Raw genomic sequence first — 22,221 nt, forward strand, 5'->3', positions numbered from 1 at the left:
CGGAGAGTCCAGAACTAGAGGGCATAGGTTTCGGGTGAGAGGGGAAAGATATAAAAGACACCTACTGGGCAACTTTTTCACATAAAGGGTGGTACATGTATGGAATGAGCTGCCAACAGATATGGTGGAGGCTGGTACAATTGCAACATTTAAGAGGCATTTGGATGGATATATGAATAGGAAGGGTTTGGAGGGATATGGGCTGGGTGCTGGCAGGTGGGACTAGATTGGGTTGGGATATCTGGTCGGCATGGATGGGTTGGAACGAAGTGACTGTTTCCATGCTGTATATCTCTATGACTCTATGACTCTTAGTGGCTGGAGGAGGAGGAAGATAGACATTGGGATCCCAAAAGGTACCTATATTAACCAGGACTTTTAGGCAATACAAGATAACTTGAGGTGTTAGCTTTGACAGAATTTGCTGAGGCATATCAACAATTCATGGCATAATGTTTGTATATTATCTCAATTGTCATAAAAAGGTATGGGTTAATCGCAATCATTTTTGGAGCAGTACCAATCCCCATGCGACATTGTAAAGCTTTTTCAATTTGAAGGAGATACACAGATGTTTTCCCTTTCACACTGAACACTGCAACAGCACGGTGGCTCAGTGGTTAGCACTGCTGCCTCCCAGTGCCAGGGACCCAGGTTTGATTCCAGCTTTGGGGTAACCATCTGTGTGGCGTTTACACATTCTTTGGTTCTTTGTAGTTGTGATTATGGCTGATAGGTGATGGATTAGAAATACATTGGGGTTACTCCAGCATAGGTTTGAATCCTTCTCATTATGTTCTGCAGTTGTTTTTCATCTCTATGACTCTATGACACAGGACCGAAGTCACCAGCAGAGAACACTGCACCCCAATGATTTTTGAATCATGGCAAGTTCCCGTACATCTGGGAGTGAGGGTAAATATAAAGAACAGCTAGCACTGTTTGTTCACGACTGACTTCAAAACCTTGGCCAGTTCTTCTCGGTATAAATGTACTGTTGCTAATAAGGTGCTAGATGGATGTCAAATTCTCCTTCGTACAATTATGCACCGGAAATGAGTGGAAAATCATTTCTGCAGTTCTTGCATGGCAAACATTATGTGTTTCCTCTTTTTTTTTCAAAAGCTAAAATTACCACTCAAGGGGGTTAGACAAATGTAAGTGGTTAGTAATGCTCTGGGGAATCTCTTATTTCATTCATGGAGTATATCAACTCAAGTCAATTACCATGGATCACATACCTCAGCTTCTAATTCAAAGCGTTGCATTTGAAATAATATAGACAAAAAATCGGCTCTCTTCCTTTGGAAAATGCTTGTGCACAAAACTCCAACTCTGCGAAAACTGTGGGTGACCCACATTGCTTGTGTTTCACAGAATGAAATGCAGTATCTTCCTTTGCTTCGTCTACACAGTGTTATAATATTGTCCCTCGCATGTTTCCTGCTAGTTCCTTTAAACCTGCATTATTATATTTATTTATAGCACCCAAAAACAGGAGAGTGTGCTTGCATGCTACTATCAATGTGCTGTTGTATAGACAAGACAGCAACCTCTACACCATGACATTTATCACAGTTTTCATAAAAGAATAAATGTGTCAACAACTGATTAATTTACAGAGTAGATTCAGCTTTAACTCTGTGTGTAGGATTGTCTGGATTTGCCTCAAGCCTCTTGTGATTCCCAATACTGACAGGAAATATGATGCAGTGCCTGCTGTGAAAGCATAATGATTCTTGACCAAGGCCATGTCAGAGTTGGGGGTGGTAGACTGAAAAAATGCTAGGACAAACTAAAGTATGTCCAGGACTGAGAGGGCTCGCTTAAAAGAAACATTAACTTTTTCAGACTGAGAGTGAAGAACCAGCAATATTTTTAAACACTGGAGATCCATTTTGCACGGCATGAAAAAAGGTTGGCTCTGTTGTTTGCACTGCTGCCTCACAGCGCCAGGGACCTGGGTTTGATGCCACCCTTGGGTGACTGTCTGTGTGGAGTTTGCACATTCTCCCTATGCCTGCATGGGTTTCTTCCCACAGTCCAATGATAGAACATAGAACATAGAAGAATACAGCGCAGTACAGGCCCTTCGGCCCTCGATGTTGCGCCGATCAAAGCCCACCTAACCTACACTAATCCACTATCCTCCATATACCTATCCAATGCCCGCTTAAATACCCATAAAGAGGGAGAGTCCACCACTGCTACTGGCAGGGCATTCCATGAACTTATGACTCGCTGAGTGAAGAACCTACCCCTAACATCAGTCCTATATCTACCCCCCCTTAATTTAAAGCTATGCCCCCTTGTAATAGCTGACTCCATACGTGGAAAAAGGTTCTCACTGTCAACCCTATCTAACCCCCTAATCATCTTGTACACCTCTATCAAGTCACCCCTAAACCTTCTTTTCTCCAATGAAAACAACCCCAAGTGCCTCAGCCTTTCCTCATAGGATCTTCCTACCATACCAGGCAACATCCTGGTAAACTTCCTCTGCACCCATTCCAGTGCCTCCACATCCTTCCTATAGTATGGCGACCAAAACTGCACACAATATTCCAGATGCGGCCGCACCAGAGTCTTATACAACTGCAGCATGACCTCAGGACTCCGGAATTCAATTCCTCTACCAATAAAAGCCAGTACGCCATATGCCTTCTTCACTGCACTATTTACCTAGGTGGCAACTTTCAGAGATCTGTGTACATAGACACCAAGATCCCTCTGCTCTTCCACACTACCAAGTATCCGACCATTAGCCCAGTACCCCATCTTTTTGTTACTCTTACCAAAGTGAATCACCTCACACTTAGCTACATTGAACTCCATTTGCCACCTTTCTGCCCAGCTCTGCAGCTTATCTATATCCTGCTGTAACCTGCCACATCCTTCCTCACTGTCTACAACTCCTCCGACTTTCGTATCATCCGCAAACTTGCTCACCCAACCTTCTAACCCTTCCTCCAGGTCATTTATAAAAATGACAAACAGCAATGGTCCCAAAACAGATCCTTGCGGAACACCGCTAGTGACGGCACTCCAAGATGAACCTTTGCCATCAACTACTACCCTCTGTCTTCTTCCAGCCAGCCAATTCCTAATCCAAACCTCCAACTCACCCTCAATGCCATATCTCTATTTTCTGCAGTAGCCTACCATGGGGGACCTTATCAAACGCCTTACTAAAATCCATATATACCACATCTACCGCTTTCCCCTCATCTACCTCCTTAGTCACCTTCTCAAAGAATTCAATAAGGTTTGTGAGGCACGACCTGCCCTTCACAAAACCATGCTGACTATCCTTGATCACATTATTCTTATCCAGATGTGCATAAATCCTATCCCTTACAATTCTCTCTAAGACTTTGCCCACAACAGAAGTGAGACTCACTGGCCTATAGTTACTAGGATTATCCCTACTCCCCTTCTTGAAGAAGGGAACCACGTTTGCTAGCCTCCAGTCCTCTGACACTACTCCTGTAGACAAAGAGGACACAAAAATCAAGGCCAATGGCTCTGCAATCTCCTCCCTTGCTTCCCAGAGAATCCTAGGATAAATGCCATCAGGCCCAGGGGACTTATCTATTTTCACCCTTGCCAGAATTTCCAACACCTCTTCTCTACATATCTCAAAGCCATCCATTCTACTTATTCGTGCCTCAGTACTCATATCGACAACAATGTCCTGTTCCTGAGTGAATACTGACGAAAAGTATTCATTCAGTGCCTCCCCAATCTCTTCAGCCTCCACACGCAACTTCCCATTACTATCCTTGATTGGACCTATTCCTACCCTAGTCATTCTTTTATTCCTAACATACCTATAGAAAGCCTTAGGGTTTTCCCTAATCCTACCAACTAAGGACCTTTCATGTCCCCTCCTTGCTGCTCTTAGCTCTCTCTTCAGGTCCTTCCGGGCTACCTTATAACTCTCAATCGCCCCTATTGAACCTTCACGCCTCATCTTTATAAAGGCCACCCTCTTCCATTTAACAAGGGATTCCAATTCCTTATTAAACCACAGCTCCCTCACACGACCCTTTCCTCCCTGCCTGATAGGTACGTACTTATCAAGGACACTCAATAGTTGCTCCTTGAACAAGTTCCACATATCAATTACGCTCTTGCCTTGGAATCTACTTTTCCAATCCACACATCCTAAGTCATGCCTCACCGCATCATAATTTCCCTGCCCCCAGCTATAACTCTTGCCCTGTAGTACACACTTATCCCTCTCCATCACTAGAGTAAAAATCACCGAATTGTGGTCACTGTCCCCAAAGTGCTCACCTACCTCTAGTTCTAATACCTGGCCTGGTTCGTTACCCAGAACCAAATCCAGTATGGCCTCACCTCTTGTTGGCTTATCTACATATTGTGTCAGGAAACTCTCCTGCACACATTGGACAAACACTGACCCATCTAACGAACTTGAGCTATAGCTTTCCCAATCAATATCAGGAAAGTTAAAGTCCCCCCTAACAACCACCCTCTTACTGTCACTCTTCTCCTGAATCATCTTCGCAATCCTTTCTTCAACGATTCTAGGACTATTAGGAGGCCTGTAAAAGACTCCTAACAGGGTGACCTCACCTCTCCTATTCCTAACCTCAACCCAAACTACCTCAGATGGCAAATCTTCGTCCATCTTCCTTTCCACCGCTGTAATACTATCTTTGATAAGCAAAGCCACACCCCCCCTCTTTTACCCCCACCTCTGACCCTACTAAAACATTTAAACCCTGGAACCTGCAACAGCCAATCCTGTCCCTGATCTAGCCATGTCTCCGTAATAGCCACAACATCGAAGTCCCAGGTACCAACCCACGCTACAAGTTCACCTACCTTATTTCGTATACTTCTGGCATTAAAGTATACACACTTCAAGCCACTCTCCTGTTTACAGGCACCCTCCTTTAAGATTGATGCCATATTCCTAACCTCCCTACACTCCAGGTCCTGTTCCCATGCCCCTGCAGAGTTAGTTTAAACCCCCCCCAAGAGCACTAGCAAACCTCCCCCCAAGGATACTGGTGCCCCTCAGGTTCAGGTGCAGACCATCCTGTTTATAGAGGTCCTACCTTCCCCAGAAAGAACCCCAGTTATCCAAGTACCGAAATCCCTCCCTCCTGCACCATCCCTGTAGCCACGCATTTAACTGTTCTCTCTCCCTATTCCTCAACTCTCTATCACGTGGCACGGGTAACAAACCAGAGACAACAACTCTGTTCGTTCTAACTCTGAGCTTCCAACCTAGCTCCCTAAAAGCCTGTCTAACATCCTCAGCACTCCTCCTACCTATGTCATTGGTGCCAATATGGACCACGACTTCAGGCTGCTCCCCCTCCCCCTTAAGGACCCGGAAAACACGATCAGAGACATCACGTACCCTTGCACCTGGGAGGCAACATACCAAACGTGAGTCTCTCTCGTTCCCACAAAACCGCCTATCTGTGCCCCGAACTATCGAGTCCCCAATTATTTTTGCTCTGCTCTTCTCCACCCTTCCCTTCTGAGTAGCGGGGACAGGCTCCGTGCCAGAGGCCTGAGCCCCGTCACTTACCCCTGGTAAGTCGTCCCCCACACAAGTATCCAAAACGGTATACTTGTTCTTGAGGGGAACGACCACAGGGGGTCCCTGCACTGGCTGCTTCCTCCCAGTCCCCCTCACTGTCACCCATCTATCTGCCATCTTTGGAGTTACTACTTCCCTATAGCTCCGATCTATGACCCCTTCTGCCTCCCGAATGATCCGAAGTTCATCCAACTCCAGCTCCAGTTCCCTAACACGGTCTTGGAGGAGCTGGAGATGGGTGCACTTCCTGCAAGTGTAATCAGCAGGGACGTCCATGGCATCCCTCACCTCATACATGTTGCAGGAGGAACATTGCACTGCCTTCACTGCCATCCCTCTAAAGCTAACCTTTATTTTAAAACAAAACTGGGTCTAAAGAATACAACAAGCAAAATTCAGCACTTACCTACTTACCACAACGGATCTTATTATTAGGTTAGAGGAGGAGGGCGGGTGGGAGGCACTACCTCCGTAGTGCCTCGGGTTCTTCAGCTGCGTGCTTTTAAAGGGGAAACAAACCTACCCAGGTAAGCTTACGCTCTACCTGCTTCCGGGTCTCGGCTGCCTCTCTGGTCGTCGTCACTTCCCCCTGCTGCTCCCGCTCTTTCTGTGAAGAGAGAGTGGAAAAAAACACCGCTGCCCGCTACCGGTAAGTACTTTTAAAACAAACAGTCTTACCTTAGCTGCTGCTCGCACTCAAAATGACCGTTAGCGTCGAAGGGTGAGTATTTATACTCACTGCTTTCCTTCCCGGCTGCCTCTCTGGTCGTCGTCACTTCCCCCTGCTGCTCCCGCTCTTTCTGTGAAGAGAGAGTGGAAAAAAACACCTTTTAAAACAAGTACTTTTAAAACAAACAGTCTTACCTTAGCTGCTGCTCGCACTCAACAGGTTAGGTGGATTTTAGTGTGCAGGTTAGGTGGACTGGCCATGCTAAGTTGACCATAGTGTCCATAGCTTGATTAACTTGGGGAAATACAAGGTCACAGGAATGAGGTGGGTCTGGATGGAATGCTCTTTGGAGGGTCGGTGTGGACTTGATGGGCTGAGTGTTCTGCTTCCACACTGTCGGGATTCCAAAATGAGTCATTCACAAATATTACTGTATTTTTTTCCTTCCTCAAGGCCTAACAGGTTGAGCTGACATGAGCAGAATGAGATCAATTAATGCACAGCAGCAATCAATAGGGCAATAGAAGGCTGAATTAGAAGGCTAAATTGGTACAATACAAATCACACGAGCAAATGATTAAACTTCATGGTGCTCTGATCAGATCAGAGTTTGAATATTCTCATCACCAAGAAACAAAGGAAACATTCAAACACAAGAGCCAATAAACGCATCATGACACCAATATAGTGTAAAAGGACCCAGAAATATAAGGAAAGATGATGAAGCTTAGAAAAAAACTTGGGCATGACTATTTAGAGATATTGCATATTGCTCAGGAAATGGCTAAAGAAAATAGGGACTGTTACTTTAATGTAAACTACAGGGTTGGAACTATAATGGCTATAATCCACTTAGTAAACAGAGATCTTAGAACTGAAACATTATACCGGAGAAGCAATTAATACGAATGAAATTAGGATAGTGGATGCAAAACTGAAATCACTTATTGAACAAGTGGATGATACAAGGAAACAAGGGTGAAGGCTGGGGAGGAGTAGTGAGCTTTAGGAACTCTGAGTGAGTGAACCAAACAGGATGAAATACTCTGCCTCGTGTGAAATGTTCTAATCTTGTGAATTGGGCTCACAATTCTATTTACTTGCCATGTTATCAAGTTAATTTTGCTACAAACTGCTGTCACACTTTCCCGATTGGAAATGCCCAAATATCCCCAGCCCTTGTACCACCATTCTGTTTTCACATTGAAGTTTGCTAGTATACTAAACTGAATGTAATTCAGCTTGACTGTTTTCCAAAATGCACTTAAAATGTTTTTGACAAAGGTATTTTTTTTCCTCTTTGCCGTTATTTCTACTTGTATTGATTCTTCATTTGTTGCTTCCCAACTTCTCTTTCACCCTGTTGTGTGACTTACACTTCCTTAGCTGGCAACTGAACTGTTTTGCAGGGTTTAATATTGTGTCTGTTGATTTTTTTCTTCATTCTGATATCCACCCAATTTATTAATGGCCTCTGCTTGACTGTTCTCAGCAGAAATGTGACTCAAAAAAGAATTTAGCCTTGACTCAATAAATATCTCATCATTCCCTGTTGAATCAGAGATCTGCACATGTCCCTTTTGTATACTTCAGCTGGTGATGCATTCATTTACAAGACAACACCCTATCCTCTGAGATCATATCCAAGATCCAAACAGTCAGGGCAAAGCTTGTTTTGCTTCTTAGCAATTGTACTGTTGGTTCAAATGAAAATAAGCTTTGGAAAATAAAATCTGAACTCATCTGAGCAATCATTTAAATTATACAATGAACATGAAACATAAACTAAGTTACATGTAAGAGCATTGCTTGTAAATACTGTGTTAAAATCACCATAGTCCTACTGGAGCACAGGGTGCTCTCCCTTTAGAGAGAGATGACTGATGCTTGTTTAACCTGAGGGTCACTACACCTCAGGTGAGGGGAGAGATTGAGAAGGACAGTCCTTCATGGGAATTAAGCCCATATTATTATATTCTGTATCACAAACCAGCCATCCAGCCACTTGAGCTAACCAATCATCCCATAAACCATTGACACAAGCCTTTGTGATTAGTGAATTGTGTGGTTTTAAACTAATGTATTTAAATGAACAAATGACAGCTTATGATTTGTCATAGTATGATATTGTAACCATTAATTCGGTCCTTAAATGTCCCTGTGTGTCTAACCTGTACAGCTGTACATTTTAATAAGAATTTCTTTGTTTAATTTGTCATGATCCCTGTCAAAAATTGGGCATCAGGCATTTATTTCATAAGATTGAACATCATAGCCTTGATTCATATTTCATAGATCTTTCATAGTAGCAGTAATGCCAATGTTATCCTCTGATTCTCTTGAAATCACCAGTAACCTTTAGTTACAGAGCAATCTGCCCTTTTCCTGGCTCAATCAAGCTCTATTGTACAGTAAATCCACCTTTCACAAGCTGCATTGCAGATGGGTCAGATACCATCTGCTTCATGTTCAAAATATTTGACATGACTGAAGTAAAAAAAGGTCATGGTTGGAATGAACATGAAAAACTGTACACCCATTCCTCAGTAACAAAGATGACTTTCTGCATAACTCCCGACATCTGTAGTTTTTGAGAACAGAATGTAATGAACCACACTTTGACCAAAATTTCTCAACAATCACTACAAACAAAACTCAAGCGACACCTGGATATATTGGAGTAGCATATGATGGCCTGATCGTTATAGAAATGAATCGTGGCCATCAATTATTTGGTGTAGTTGACACATTTTTGAGTGTCTGGTCATAAATGTGAGTGATGACAGTAGCAGAAAATGAAAGAATTTTACTCTTAGTGTCAACATCTTGAATTCCAACTTACAAAGACAATGAATTACACAGACTTCATCCTCTGCACAGTTTCATGACACAAATTTTGAAAGTAACATGTGTTTCTGCAGTGAATAATATCTGACATTTATATAATATTTCTAAGGTAGTAAAAACAATTCAAATTGCTTCACAGGAGCATTATCAGACACTTGATACCAAAGTATGCCAAGAAACTCTTGACAGGTGATGAAAAATTTGACCTAAAGCAGGAGAGAGAGCAGCAGAGTTTTAGAGAGAGAATTTCTTAACTTAAGCTCCAGGTAGCTAAAGCCATGGCCTTAAATGATGGAACAATGAAAACTAAGACTATGCAAAAAGGCAAAAATTGAATGAATGCATGAAGTCTAAAATTGTTGTGGGGCTAGAGAAAGTTAAAAAGGCAGAGAGGGATGAATTCATGGAGCATTTGAACATAGCTCAATGGAAATCAATTGGCATATTTGGGATGGGTGATTGTAAAGAAATCATAATGCTGACTGGTTCTCTAAACCCGAGGTTGAGTGTAGAGGAGTCATCCAAGTCTTCTTTTTGTTGCTGCTAGATTGACGACAGAGTTCGTGCCTCAGTGTGCAGCTGCATTGAGCCACTTTGGTTGCTGCAGAGACAAAGGATAGCTATTGGTGTCTGAAAAACAGACAGGGAAATAGAGAGTGAGGTAAAGGGACTGAAAGTAATATGGAGGAAATGAGGGCTTCTAAAAATCACTACAGCGTGGTGCTAAACTACAAAAGTAGGTAGTACTAGCGATTACAATAGAAGATTGTTGCTGGGTCCACTACATTTTGTCATTTATATAAATGATTTGCATGTGAGCATAAGAGGTATAGTTAGTAGACGACACCAAAATTTGAGGTGTAGTGGGCAGCAAAGAAGGTTACCTCAGACTACAACTAGATCTTGTTCAGATGGGCTAATTGGCTGAAGCGTGGCAGATGGAGGTGCTGCATTTTGGGAAAGCAAACCTTATCAGGACTTATCTATTTAATGGTGAAGTGGGAGATAGCACAAGGCAGGCTGACACTAGGCACACGGACACACAAGATGCCTGCTGTTGGAGATGCAAGAGGTTGGCCACTTGAGACACAAGATGTCCGCCAGACCATAATATGCAGTGAGACAGCAGGGGCTACCAGAAAACCAGCACAATGCACTCACAACCTAGTTGATTAGTTTAAGGTGGGTAGGGAAGAGAATACGCATGAGTAACATACACTGCCTGCCGAAGTCTCTGGGTCCAGCTAACACCTTTGACAGAAATGCTAACAGTTTGATACAGACTCAGTACAGAGTGATATACCAGGGCTGCAGTAATCGTCCTTCTCGGGAAGAGCGATTCGCGTCCATTACCACAGCAATGGATTTCCGCACAGACATTGAAACTGACAATGTCTGTGCTGAAACTGACAACGACCGGGCTGAAATTAACAAAGGCTGCACTGGATCTGGCAATGACTGCACCAAAACTATTAATGATTCTTCAATATTTACGACAAATAAACAATGTTACAGAGACAATAACCTTATCACTGACCAATTATATCACATGTGCTCCAGGTTAAGAGAAGAATTGCAGCTGACCACTGTGCTGTTGGTGTCTTTCTCTTCCCAGAGGTCCGGTATTTCTCCACAACAATGATAAGGTCCTAGGGAGTGTTGCTGAACAAAGAGACCTTGGAGTGCAGGTTCATAGCTCCTTGAAAGTGGAGTCACAGGTAGATGGGGTAGTGAAGAAGGTGTTTAGTATGCTTTCCTTTATTGATCAGAGCATTGAGTACAGGAGTTGGGAGGTCATGTTGTGGCTGTACAGGACGTTGGTTTGGCAAAAGATGCTGAAGATTAGAGTCAAGATTAGAGTAGCACTGGAAAAGCACAGCAGGTCAGACAGCATCCAAGGAACAAGAGAATCGACATTTCGGGCCAAAGCCCTTCTTCAGGAATGAGGCTTTATGAAGTGTTGGAGGCCAAGGAAACAGAAGTCTTGGAGGAGGTGGAAGGCGTGAGTGGTGTCCCGAACATATGTGGGGAGTTACTGGACAGGGGGGAATAGGACAGTAGCGAGGTAGGTGGAGATGAATTTGGTGGGGCAAGAGCAGGCTGAGATGATGGGTCGGCCGGGGTGGTCAGGCTTATGAATCTTGGGTAGGAGGTAGAATCGGGCGGTGCAGTGTTCCTCAACTATGAGGTTGGAAGGTGTGGATGGGAGTTCACCTGATTCCTGATGAAGGACATTGGTTCGACCACTTTTGGAATATGGCATGCAGTTGATCTCCTTCCTATTGGAAGGATGTTGTGAAACTTGAAAGGGTTCAGAAAAGATTTACAAGGATGTTGCCAGGGTTGGACGATTTGAGCTATAGGGAGAGGTTGAATAGGCTGGGACTGTTTTCCCTGGAGCTTCAGAGGCTGAGGGGTGACCTTATAGAGGTTTACAAAATCATGAGGGGCATGGAGAGAATAAATAAACAAAGTCTTTTCCCTGAGGGCAGAGAGTCCAGAAATCGTGGGAATAGGTTTAGGGTGAGAGGGGATAGATATAAAAGAGAGCTAAGGGGCAACTTTTTCATGCAGATGGTGGTACTTGTATGGAATGAGCTGCCAGAGGAACTGGTGGAGGCTGGTACAATTGCAACATTTAAAAGGCACCTGGATGGATTTATGAATGGGAAGGGTTTGGAGGGATATGGGCCAGGTGCTGGCAGGTGGGACGAGATTGGGTTGGGATATCTGGTCAACATGGATGAGTTGGACTGAAGGGTCTGTTTCCATGCTGTACATCTCGGTGACTCCATGACTCTGAGAGAGGGTGTAATTGCCAATGTGATTTTGGAAGCATGCATTTTATTTTTGTGCAATATTCCTTTATGAAAAAGGACTAAAGAACTTACCAAAAGGAGTTAAAATGTTTTCCTGATTATGATTCTAATAACCAAAAAAAATTAGGTTCTAAGAAATGTCCATCTGACTTGAGGATGCCTTGAGGTTGGACAGTTCAAAAGCAAAGGATAACTAGAAAGGCCTGGTTCAACTAATATTTTCTGTTTATCAGTTCAAACATTGAGAATTAATATGAAATGGAAACAAACAAGGTTATTTATAAATGGAACAGTTTTGTATGTCAGTTTTTGAACAGAACTTGGTGTAAATAAAGAATGTGTTACCATCTATGTTGTACTGTTAGGAAGAAGATGGTGGAGCACATGATAATGAGGGATCATGGTTTGCTGCCTATTCAGTGTTTCCACACCTTACTCGATTAGGTAAAAGGGTAATAGAAGGGCACCTCAGTGAAATCTATGCTATTGGAAATGCCATAAATTGAGTGAAAAAGTGTTCATCGATATGCTTCTGGTTGATGGCAACCATATCCATGGATTTCTGACAGAATATGACTGCTGGTATAAGTAATCAAGAATCAAAATTTGGAGATGCCGGTGTTGGACTGGGGTGTACAAAGTTAAAAATCACGCAACACCAGGTTATAGTCCAACAGGTTTCGGAGCGACGGCCCTTCATCAGGTGATTGTCACCTGATCAGATGAAGGAGTGTCGCTCCAAAAGCGAGTGTGCTTCCAATTAAACTTGTTGGACTGGTGTTGTGTGATTTTTAACCAAGAATCAAAATGTTTGAGTGGGAATGAGAGATCCTATTTAGGAGAGGCTGAGTTGGAAAGGCTGTGATACCACATGGGTGCAGGAAGTAATGCAAGTACCTGTAACTACATGAAGCACTTTTTTGTTGTATTAGCGAATTAAAATGTCAATATCTTTTTGTTTGAAATACCTTTCACTTGTTAATTATTGTTTGAATTATCTTAATTTTAATCGGCTTGTCACAGTAAAAGAAATTAAAAATGAGAAGCTGTCCACCTAATTTCTTTCTGTTGACTTTGTTGGAATTTGATTCTGTTAAAGATTTCCTGACTCACCAAGTTAAACATCACACAACACCAGGTCCTCACAGATAACACCGTTACACGTGGGGACATCTCCCACCACGTATGCGGTAAGTACTCGTGTGACTTGGCCAATGTGGTCGATCTCACACACTGCAGGCAAGGATGCCCCTAGCTTTGGTACATTGGTGAGACCGAGCCGAAGCTATGACAACTGCAAAACAATCACTAGGCAGGAGTGTTCCCTTGCAGTCAGGGAACACTTCAGCGGTCCAGAACATTTGGTCTCGATCCTTCAGGCGACCATCCTCAAAGGCGGACTTTGAGACAAAGAACAATGCAATATGGCTGCACAGAAGCAGATAGCAAAATTTGGTACCCATGGGAATGGCCTCAAACAGGACCTTGGGTTCATGTCGCACACACGCTCCTACATACTCACACAACAATACAAACCCTCTCTCATACACAAGCTCTCTCTCATATACACACACATACAACCCCACACTCACACCCATACATGCACCTTCTCACAGCCGCATACTCCGTCACATTCGCACACACATGCACAAACACTCTGTCGCATGCACTCACACCCACACGCACACACTCGCATGCTCACTCACTCTGTTGCTCCTACGTCCACACAGACATATAAGTTTATGAGGTGAACGTGGTTTTGCAGAATTACATTTTATTTTGCTCAAATCCATGTAAAACTCTGTAAAACAATGCAGAGGGTTTGTCAGTCTGACTCAACATTGGGACACAGACAGACTTTACACCTATTGTTAGAAAATCTGAACTATCTTGAGAATGTAGTTTAGAAGAAGTTCTGGGACTTACATATCAAAGAACAGAAACTAGCATATCCCATTATAAAAGATGAAAAATTTGATGTAAAATTATTTAATGTATCACATGTCCATGACACTGGACTCCTTCGCTATAGATTCTGTGATCGTGATCTTATACTCCACAACCACCTGATGAAGGAGCAGCGCTCCGAAAGCTAGTGCTTCCAATTAAACCTGTTGGAATATAACCTGGTGTTCTGTGGTTTTTAACTTTGTACACCCCAGTCCAACACAAGCATCTCCAAGTGCTTTCTCACCAAGATTTATAGCAGGACATTTATCCCGGCATGAGCTAAAATGATTGGAAAAGAGCAAGTAATGCTCTACGTTGAGTAAATAGGGGTAGAGAGAGAGAGGGGCAGTAAGAGCAGGTATGTGACAGAGGGGAACACTATGGATGACCTTTCTGCACTCCTGGGCTTCCGATGGTGAATGAAGATTCAAAACAAGCCATCGGGCAATACCAATTCTCTTACATTGGGAGCCGTCTGTCAGTGGATTTCAGAGATCAATAATGCAACTGAGAATTGCATCCAGTGCAATCTTTGACTCCTGGGGAACAAAGTGTTTAATAGCAAACATCGCAAACCTGATACTAAGCTCATGGTCTACCAGGTAGCAGTGTCACCGGTCTCTAGTATACTTTAGAGGCATGAGTAATGTACAGCACATACCTCAACTCTTCAGAAATATCATCATTAATGTCTCCATAATGTATCTGCAGATCCAACTGCAGGAAAAATGCTTTAATATCTGTCTCCTCTATCAGGTCGCATCCTCGCTATCAAGGCACCAGTTATTTTAAATCATTGGATGGGCCATATATTCTGCATGGCAAAAGTGAGGACTGCAGATGCTGGAAATCAGAATCTAGATTAGAGTGGTACTGGAAAAGCACAGCAGGTCAGGCAGCATCCAAGGAGCAGGAAAATTGACATTTTGCACAAGAGCCCTCATCAAGGGTGCTTTTGCCTGAAAAATCAATTTTCCTGCTCCTTGGATGCTGCCTGACCTGCTGTGCTTTTCCAACACCATTCTAAACTAGACTCTCATATATTCTGCATGCCTAACCAAGACTCCAACAAGCTCTCTACTCCATCCTTTGTCAGTGTAAGCAGTTACCAGGAGACCAGACAAAACTGTTCGAGGACAAATCCCATTATATAGGAAATTGCTGAGACTACATCCAGAGTTCTGTGTGCATTTTTTTGTCTCCCTATTTAAGGAATGATGTAAGTGCAATGGAGGCAATTCAGAGGAGGTTTGCTCAACTTACACATTTTGAATGTAAGTACACATGTCTTCTGAGGAAAGATGGACAGACTAGGCTTGTATCCACTGGAGTTTAGAAGACAAAACTGAGAGGTGACGTGATTAAAAAAAAGAAGAAATTTAGCTGGCTTGAGGGTCCAAGAGGCCGACTCCAAATTGTAATTCTTATGCTTGTACGTAACATCTCCTCAAAGCCTCCCAGAGAAAAAGAAATCCCCCACTGACCTGTCTGCATTTCTAGACCGAGACTGTTCAAGCTGGAGAAAGAGCATCTGCGAAGATGCCAATGATTTTGAGTGTCTCCAACAGGTCATTCGAGACAAAGCAAGAGGAACATGCAAGAACCCAAACTCTCACCTACCTTCTACATTAACCAGGATTTACCCCTTTTGTGACAGGATGTATTATTGGATTATTCAATCACCTCATGGTCCACAACACCGAGTAGAAGAAATTTATCCTTGATCCCAAGGGACTGCTGAAGAAGAAAAGAAAAAACATTGTATTGAATTTTGAGCTGTAGGTTTGATATCCAGACTTTTCATTACCTGACTAGGTAACATCATCAGTGGCGACCTCCAAGTGAAGCGAAGCTGTTGTCTCCTGCTTTCTTTTAATTTATTTGTCCTGGATGGGGTTCCTGGGGTTTGTGGTGATGTCATTTCCTGTTCTTTTTCTGAGGGGTTGACAAATGGTATCTAGATCTGTGTGTTTGTTTATGGCATTGTGGTTGGAGTGCCAGGCCTCTAGGAATTCTCTGGCATGTCTTTGTTTAGCCTGTCCCAGGATAGATGTGTTGTCCCAGTCAAAATGGTGGTTTTTTTCATCCGTGTGTAGGGCTACGAGGGAGAGAGGGTTGTGTCTTTTTGTGGCTAGCTGATGTTCGTGTATCCTGGTGGCTAACTTTCTTCCTGTTTGTCTGACATAGTACAAGAACAAACCATGACAAGCAGACCAAACACAGCCAGAAACCCTAACCACCTTACCATACATCAAAGAAGTTTCAGAAGTGACAGCCAGACTACAAAGACCCCTCAGAATCCTCGTAGCACACAAACCCACCAACACTCTCAAACAAAAACTAACAAACTTAAAAGACCCAGTACAACCCATGGACAAAACCAACGTCATCAATCAAATTCCATGCAAGGACTGCCACAAACACTATGTAGGACAAACAGGAAGAAAGTTAGCCACCAGCATACATGAACATCAGCTAGCCACAAAAAGACATGACCTTCTCTCCCACGTAGCCCTACACACAGATGAAAAACACCCACCATTTTGACTGGGACAACATATCTATTCTGGGACAGGCTAAGCAAAGACATGCCAGAGAATTCCTAGAGGCCTGGCACTTCAACCACAACACCATAAACAAACACATAGATCTAGATACCATCTATCAACCCCTCAGAAAACAGACAGGAAATGACATCACCACAAACCCCAGCAACCCCATCCAGGACAAACATATAAATAGAAAGCAGGAGACAACAGCTTTGCTTCACTTGGAGGTTGCCATCATGATGTTACCTAGCCAGGTAATGAAATGTCTGGATATCAAACCTACAGCTCAGCGAGCAAAGCTACACCCTAAACCTCAACCTGAGTTACAAACCTTGCATTGAATTTTGAATGAGGCAGTACTAATCCAAAGATTAGTTTGCTTAAAACCCAAAAGTAGCTTAGTTTTCTGATTCTTCTAAATTTTTAACATATCCAATTTGGTGTATAAAGTCATTTAAGGTGAACCAAAGTGTAACAATTTTAAAAATTCATATAACACCATGGGTGGAACAGTATTAGGGAGATAGTTACATGATTCTAAATAAGATGTTCACAAACCCAGTCCAGAGTGATCAAGAACACAACATTGTCTCTCTTACACAAAATTAGCAATTGCTGGAGAAATCCAGCAGGTCTGGCAACATCACTGGAGAGAATGCAGAATTAACATTTTGAGTTTATTGACCCCTCTTCAACTTCCAGCATCCACAGTTGTGTTTTATTTTAAAATTGAATTTCTTGTTTACCATTTGACAATTTAAAATCATGTGTTTTCTACCAACACAGAACAATGATCTCAGTAAGGTTTTGATGAAAGCTTCAGTAAAGGTTATATATACCTGATCCCTAACCCTTCAACACCCACTACCACAGGTGTTTGCTGCACCATTTTCTATTACACTGAGCTCTACTGGGAAGCACAGTGGCTCAGTGGTTAGCACTGTTGCCTCACAGCACCAAGGATTTGGGGTCAATTCCAGCCTTGGGTGTCTGACTGTGTGGAGTTTGCACATTCTCCCTATGTCTGTGTAGGTTTCTGTTGGGTGCTCTGGTTTCCTTCCACAGTCTAAAGATGTGCAGGTTAGGTGGATTGGCTTTAGTAAATTGCCTCATTGTGTCCAGGGATGTATAGGCTAGTTGAGTTAACCATGATAAATGTGGATTACTTGAATAGGGTGGGATGATCTTTGGAGGATCAAGGCAGACTTGATGGGCTGAATAGCCACTTTAGCAGTTCTCCAATAAGAGTTAGGTTTCACTGTTGCTGAAAATCAGATAAGTGTGTTATCATGAATCATCATGCCAGATAACTTGGTGAAGGATATATTAGATTGATCATCTTCCTTTAACTTTGAGATCTAAAGGGCCTAACCAATGTAATAGCATTGGCTCTTGCATTAAACAATTTGCAGTTAATATATGATTAGCAATTAGATCAAGTTGTAAGATAGACATTTTTTACAAAGCATATGTTATCTAACTTATGAACCTAATATCTCCAAGTCTGCAGACAACACAAAGCTGGATGGGAGGATGAGTGAAGAGGAGGATGCAGAGAAACTTTGGAAAGCGACCACGCAACACATTTTCCCCTCACTCACCCATCTGCATTTCACAGGGATTGTTGCCTCCCAGACACCCCAGTCCATTCCTCAACTACCAACACCAATACACCCTCCATGGCACCTTCCTATGTAGCCACAGAAAGTACACACTTGCCCCTTTACCTTCTCCCTGCTCACCATCCAAGGGCCTAAACAGTCTTTCCAGGTGAAGCAGCATTTCACCCGTACCTCTTCCAATCTTGTGTATTGTATTTTATGTACCCAATGAGGCCTACTCTACATTGGAGAAACCAAACCCAGACTGGGTGACCGCTTTGCTGAACCCCATCTGGTCTGTGCACAATCATGACCCTGACCTTCCTATAGATGGTAATTTTAACACAGTGTCCTGCTCACGTGCCCACATGTCTGTCCTTAGCATATTGCAGTGTTCCAGTGAATCACAGCACAAACTAGAGGAACAATATCTCATCTTCAGACTAGGCAATTTACAACCTTTTGGATTTAATATTGAATTCAACACTTTTAAATTGTGAACCAAATCCCATTTCCTTCCTTTCTTTTTGCTTGTTGTCATGTCCACCTCTCCCCCTATGCCACTTACTGTCCTTTCACGTCTGGTGGGAGACAAATCATTTATTCAGCCATTCTCACATTTTGATAACTTAGTCACAACTATCAACACCTTTGCTCCATCAGCCATCTTTTCTCCCTACATCCACTACCCTCATTACCCCTCCCAAACGTAAGCATAAATGCTGTCCCTTCCACATGAATGGCAGAGGAGACTAGAAGGGCTATATAGTGAATTCCTGTTCCTATTTCCAATGTTTATACGAGGGACTCCTAGAGAATGGGTCTGCCTCATTTGAGATGCAGAGTTGTTCTCCCAGTCAGGTCTGTCTGACATAATCATACTAGGCAGATCTAATGCACTCCGCAGCATTCAAAATTTCAGAGTCTCACAATGTATACACGTTGTGTACAAAGGTCTGTGACAATCCATGTCACAGTGTATCATTGACACAATAATTTTCTTCCTCCAATATAAGTGAATCTAGAATGTAATGGAGATTGAATGACAAGCCTACGTTCAAATTGCATATTAAAAGTATTTATTAGGTTTTGATTAATTGACTGTGGTGGAGGTGTTCTCCTTTAACTTGCAGTCACTCAGCATCCTTGGCTCATTTTTCTAGCTTTTCACATGTGGTATTCCATTGACAGCCTTTCTAACATTGCTGCTTGAATTTTTGAAAATCACAGATTCAAATATTGGTGAATGCTAATTTTGCAGTATTGGCTTTAACTTGCAAAGCTGAAAGGATTCACACAATATTTTTCTTTCCCAAGTTCTCTGCCCATCTCTAGCTAATAACAGCATAATAACTAAGTCAGGCTTTTGTGTGATAGGACCACTAAATGGTTCGAGCACGTAAGCTAGGCTACATGCAGGAGGGAGGAATCATAATGCCCTGGAAATTGCCTTTCCTCGGATGAATCATTAAACTTACGATCTGTGCTCACTATTATGGGTATGCTTAAGTTCCTGTGGCACCACTTAAAGACCCAGGTGTTTTTTCCTTTTATTGCTAAGTTTGTTGGCCATCATTCAACTTACAGCCAGAGCCACCTAAGAACAAAATAAAAACTGAAAGAACTGCAGATGCTGTAAATCCCAAACAAAAACAGAAATTCCTGGAAAAGTTCAGCAGGTCTGGCAGCAACTGTGAAGAGAAATCAGAGTTATTTTTTCTGGTCCAGTGACCCTTCCTCAGAATACAGATGCTGCCAGACCTGCTGAGCTTTTCCAGCAATTTCTGTTTTTGTTCTATCAAAAAACAAATTGACTAATGGGTTAAGCTAATCACAGTTTTTAGAATCTTACTGTGGAAGATGGTTACTGCATTTAACTGCATAATGAAAAGATTGCTTAATTAGTCAATTATCGAGTGAAATATACCAATAGAATTATTGTAGAATCCCTACAATGTGGAAGCAGGCCATTTGGCTCATCAAGTCCACACTGACCCTTTGAAGACCCTTCTCACACCCCCTACCCTATTCTTGTAACCCTGCATTTCCCATGGTTAATCCACATAGCCTGAGCACCCTACGACACTACAGGGCAAGTTTACATGGCCAATTCATCTAAACTGCACATCTTTGGACTGTGAGAGGAAACTGGAGCAAACCCAGACAGATATTTGCCTGAGGGTGGAATCAAACCCAGCTCCCTTTCTGTAAGACAGCAGAGTTAACCATTGAGCCATCATGTCCTTCCACAAGATTGGCTTGCTGCACTTACTGTCATAGAGTCATAGAGATGTACAGCACAGAAACAGACCCTTCAGTCCAACTCGTCCATGCTGACCTGGTATCCGAACCTAACCTAATCTAGTCCCATTTGCCAGCACTTTGGCCCATATTCCTTTAAACACTTCCTATTCATATACCCATCCAGATGCCTTTTAAATGCTGTAAATGTCCCAGCCTCCACCACTTCCTCTGACAGCTCATTCCATTCACGCACCACCCTCTGTGTGAAAAAATTGCCCCTTAGGTCCCTTTTATATCTTTCTCCTCTCACCCTAAACCTATGCCCTCTAGTTCTCTACTCCCCCACACCAGGGAAAAGACCTTGTTTTTACCCTATCCATGCCCCTCATGATTTTATAAACCTCTAAAAGGTCACCTGTCAGCCTCCAATGTTCCAGGGTAAACAGCCCCAGACTATTCAGCCTCTCCTTAAAACTCAAATCCTTCAATCCTGGCAACATCCTTGTAAATCTTTTCTGAACCCTTTCTTGAGATCAATATGTCTGCTGGAGATATATGGGTCATCACCTAAAAGGTTTCATATCTTAGTTTTGACATTACTAAAAAGTGCCGACTCAAAGCCAGGCATTTCACCAATCGGTCATGACAGTAAGCAGATTTCTTTGAGAAGTGCACAAATTTATAATACTAAGAAGCAGTGGAAGGTGTTATAACCCCAGAACTTGATCTGTCTTAATGTATTATGGTTTTAAATAAACATGCCTTGTATATGTTCATGTTCTAAAGGTGTGAGCATCTTTTTTCAGAAATGTGTGTTTGCCTGGAAAGCAGATACTGAAGAAACACGAACCCATACAACAGGGAAGAGGTCTTTATTTATTACCTCCTCATCTCACATTTACACAGTAAGTCAAGTGGTTGCACAGTCAGCTTCTCAGGTCTCAAACATTACATCTCATTTTTAGTTTTTTTGCTGCAGTTGTGCTGACTTAGGGTGAGATCAGAAAAAATATAATTAAATCTATAAAGGATGATGTCCCGTTTCCATACAGAGCTGACCTGTAAAAAAGCATGCAGAGTATGTTACTCAACCCAAGGGAAATCTTTCCACACTGCGGACACTTGTTGGCACAGCCTCAAATGGCAAATTGTCATAGATTGCAATTTTCTTCCATTTGGACTGGCATCTAATTTTGCTTTCAGACTTACTTCATGTTAGCTTGCCCTGAATCTTTTTAACTGCATAGAAATTTGGCAGAATCTTTTCAGAAAACCTGAACAATTAACCAACCTAAGTCTACTGATGGTAGATCCATGGATTTCACAGGCTAATAAGAGTTATAAAGTCTTTATATATCTGACCTCAGTTCATTAGGGTACATTATTAGTTATTGATTTTGTGTATACACTGACTTCCTAAGCCTCTAAGATTGCTGGATAACATGGTGACACCATGACTAAACCATCAAAGCTTCAATATTATTAACCACATTGCACACCAATCTCACAAGTCTGAACCGCAGGACCATGTGTAGGGCAAGAGACATAACTCAAATCCACCCCAGGCATAAAGGGGGATCACATCATGTGCAGGCGCACCAATTTGATAGCGCTGCCCAACCAGTTGACTGTACTCCTCCCCAGGAGTCCGCACTTTCTTTTGTTTATTCATGGTATGTGAACACTACTAACTCGGCCAACACTTATTGCCCCTCCCTGGTTTTCCAGACAGCAGCTAAACGTCAACCATTTCCCTGTGGTTATGTGTAGGCCAGACCATGTCAAGTTGGTAAATTTCTTTTCCCTGAAAAGGATTAACAAAGTAGATAGGATTCTTTTTTGTGCAGCCAACAACGGTTACACAATTGCAATTAGCCAAGCTTTTTCTTCATTCCAGATTTTCACTGAACTCAACCTCTACCAAGTGATCACAGTGGAACTTGAACTTGCATCCCGA

The sequence above is a fragment of the Chiloscyllium punctatum genome, chromosome 8 (assembly GCF_047496795.1).
Source record: "Chiloscyllium punctatum isolate Juve2018m chromosome 8, sChiPun1.3, whole genome shotgun sequence".
Lineage (NCBI taxonomy): Eukaryota > Metazoa > Chordata > Chondrichthyes > Orectolobiformes > Hemiscylliidae > Chiloscyllium > Chiloscyllium punctatum.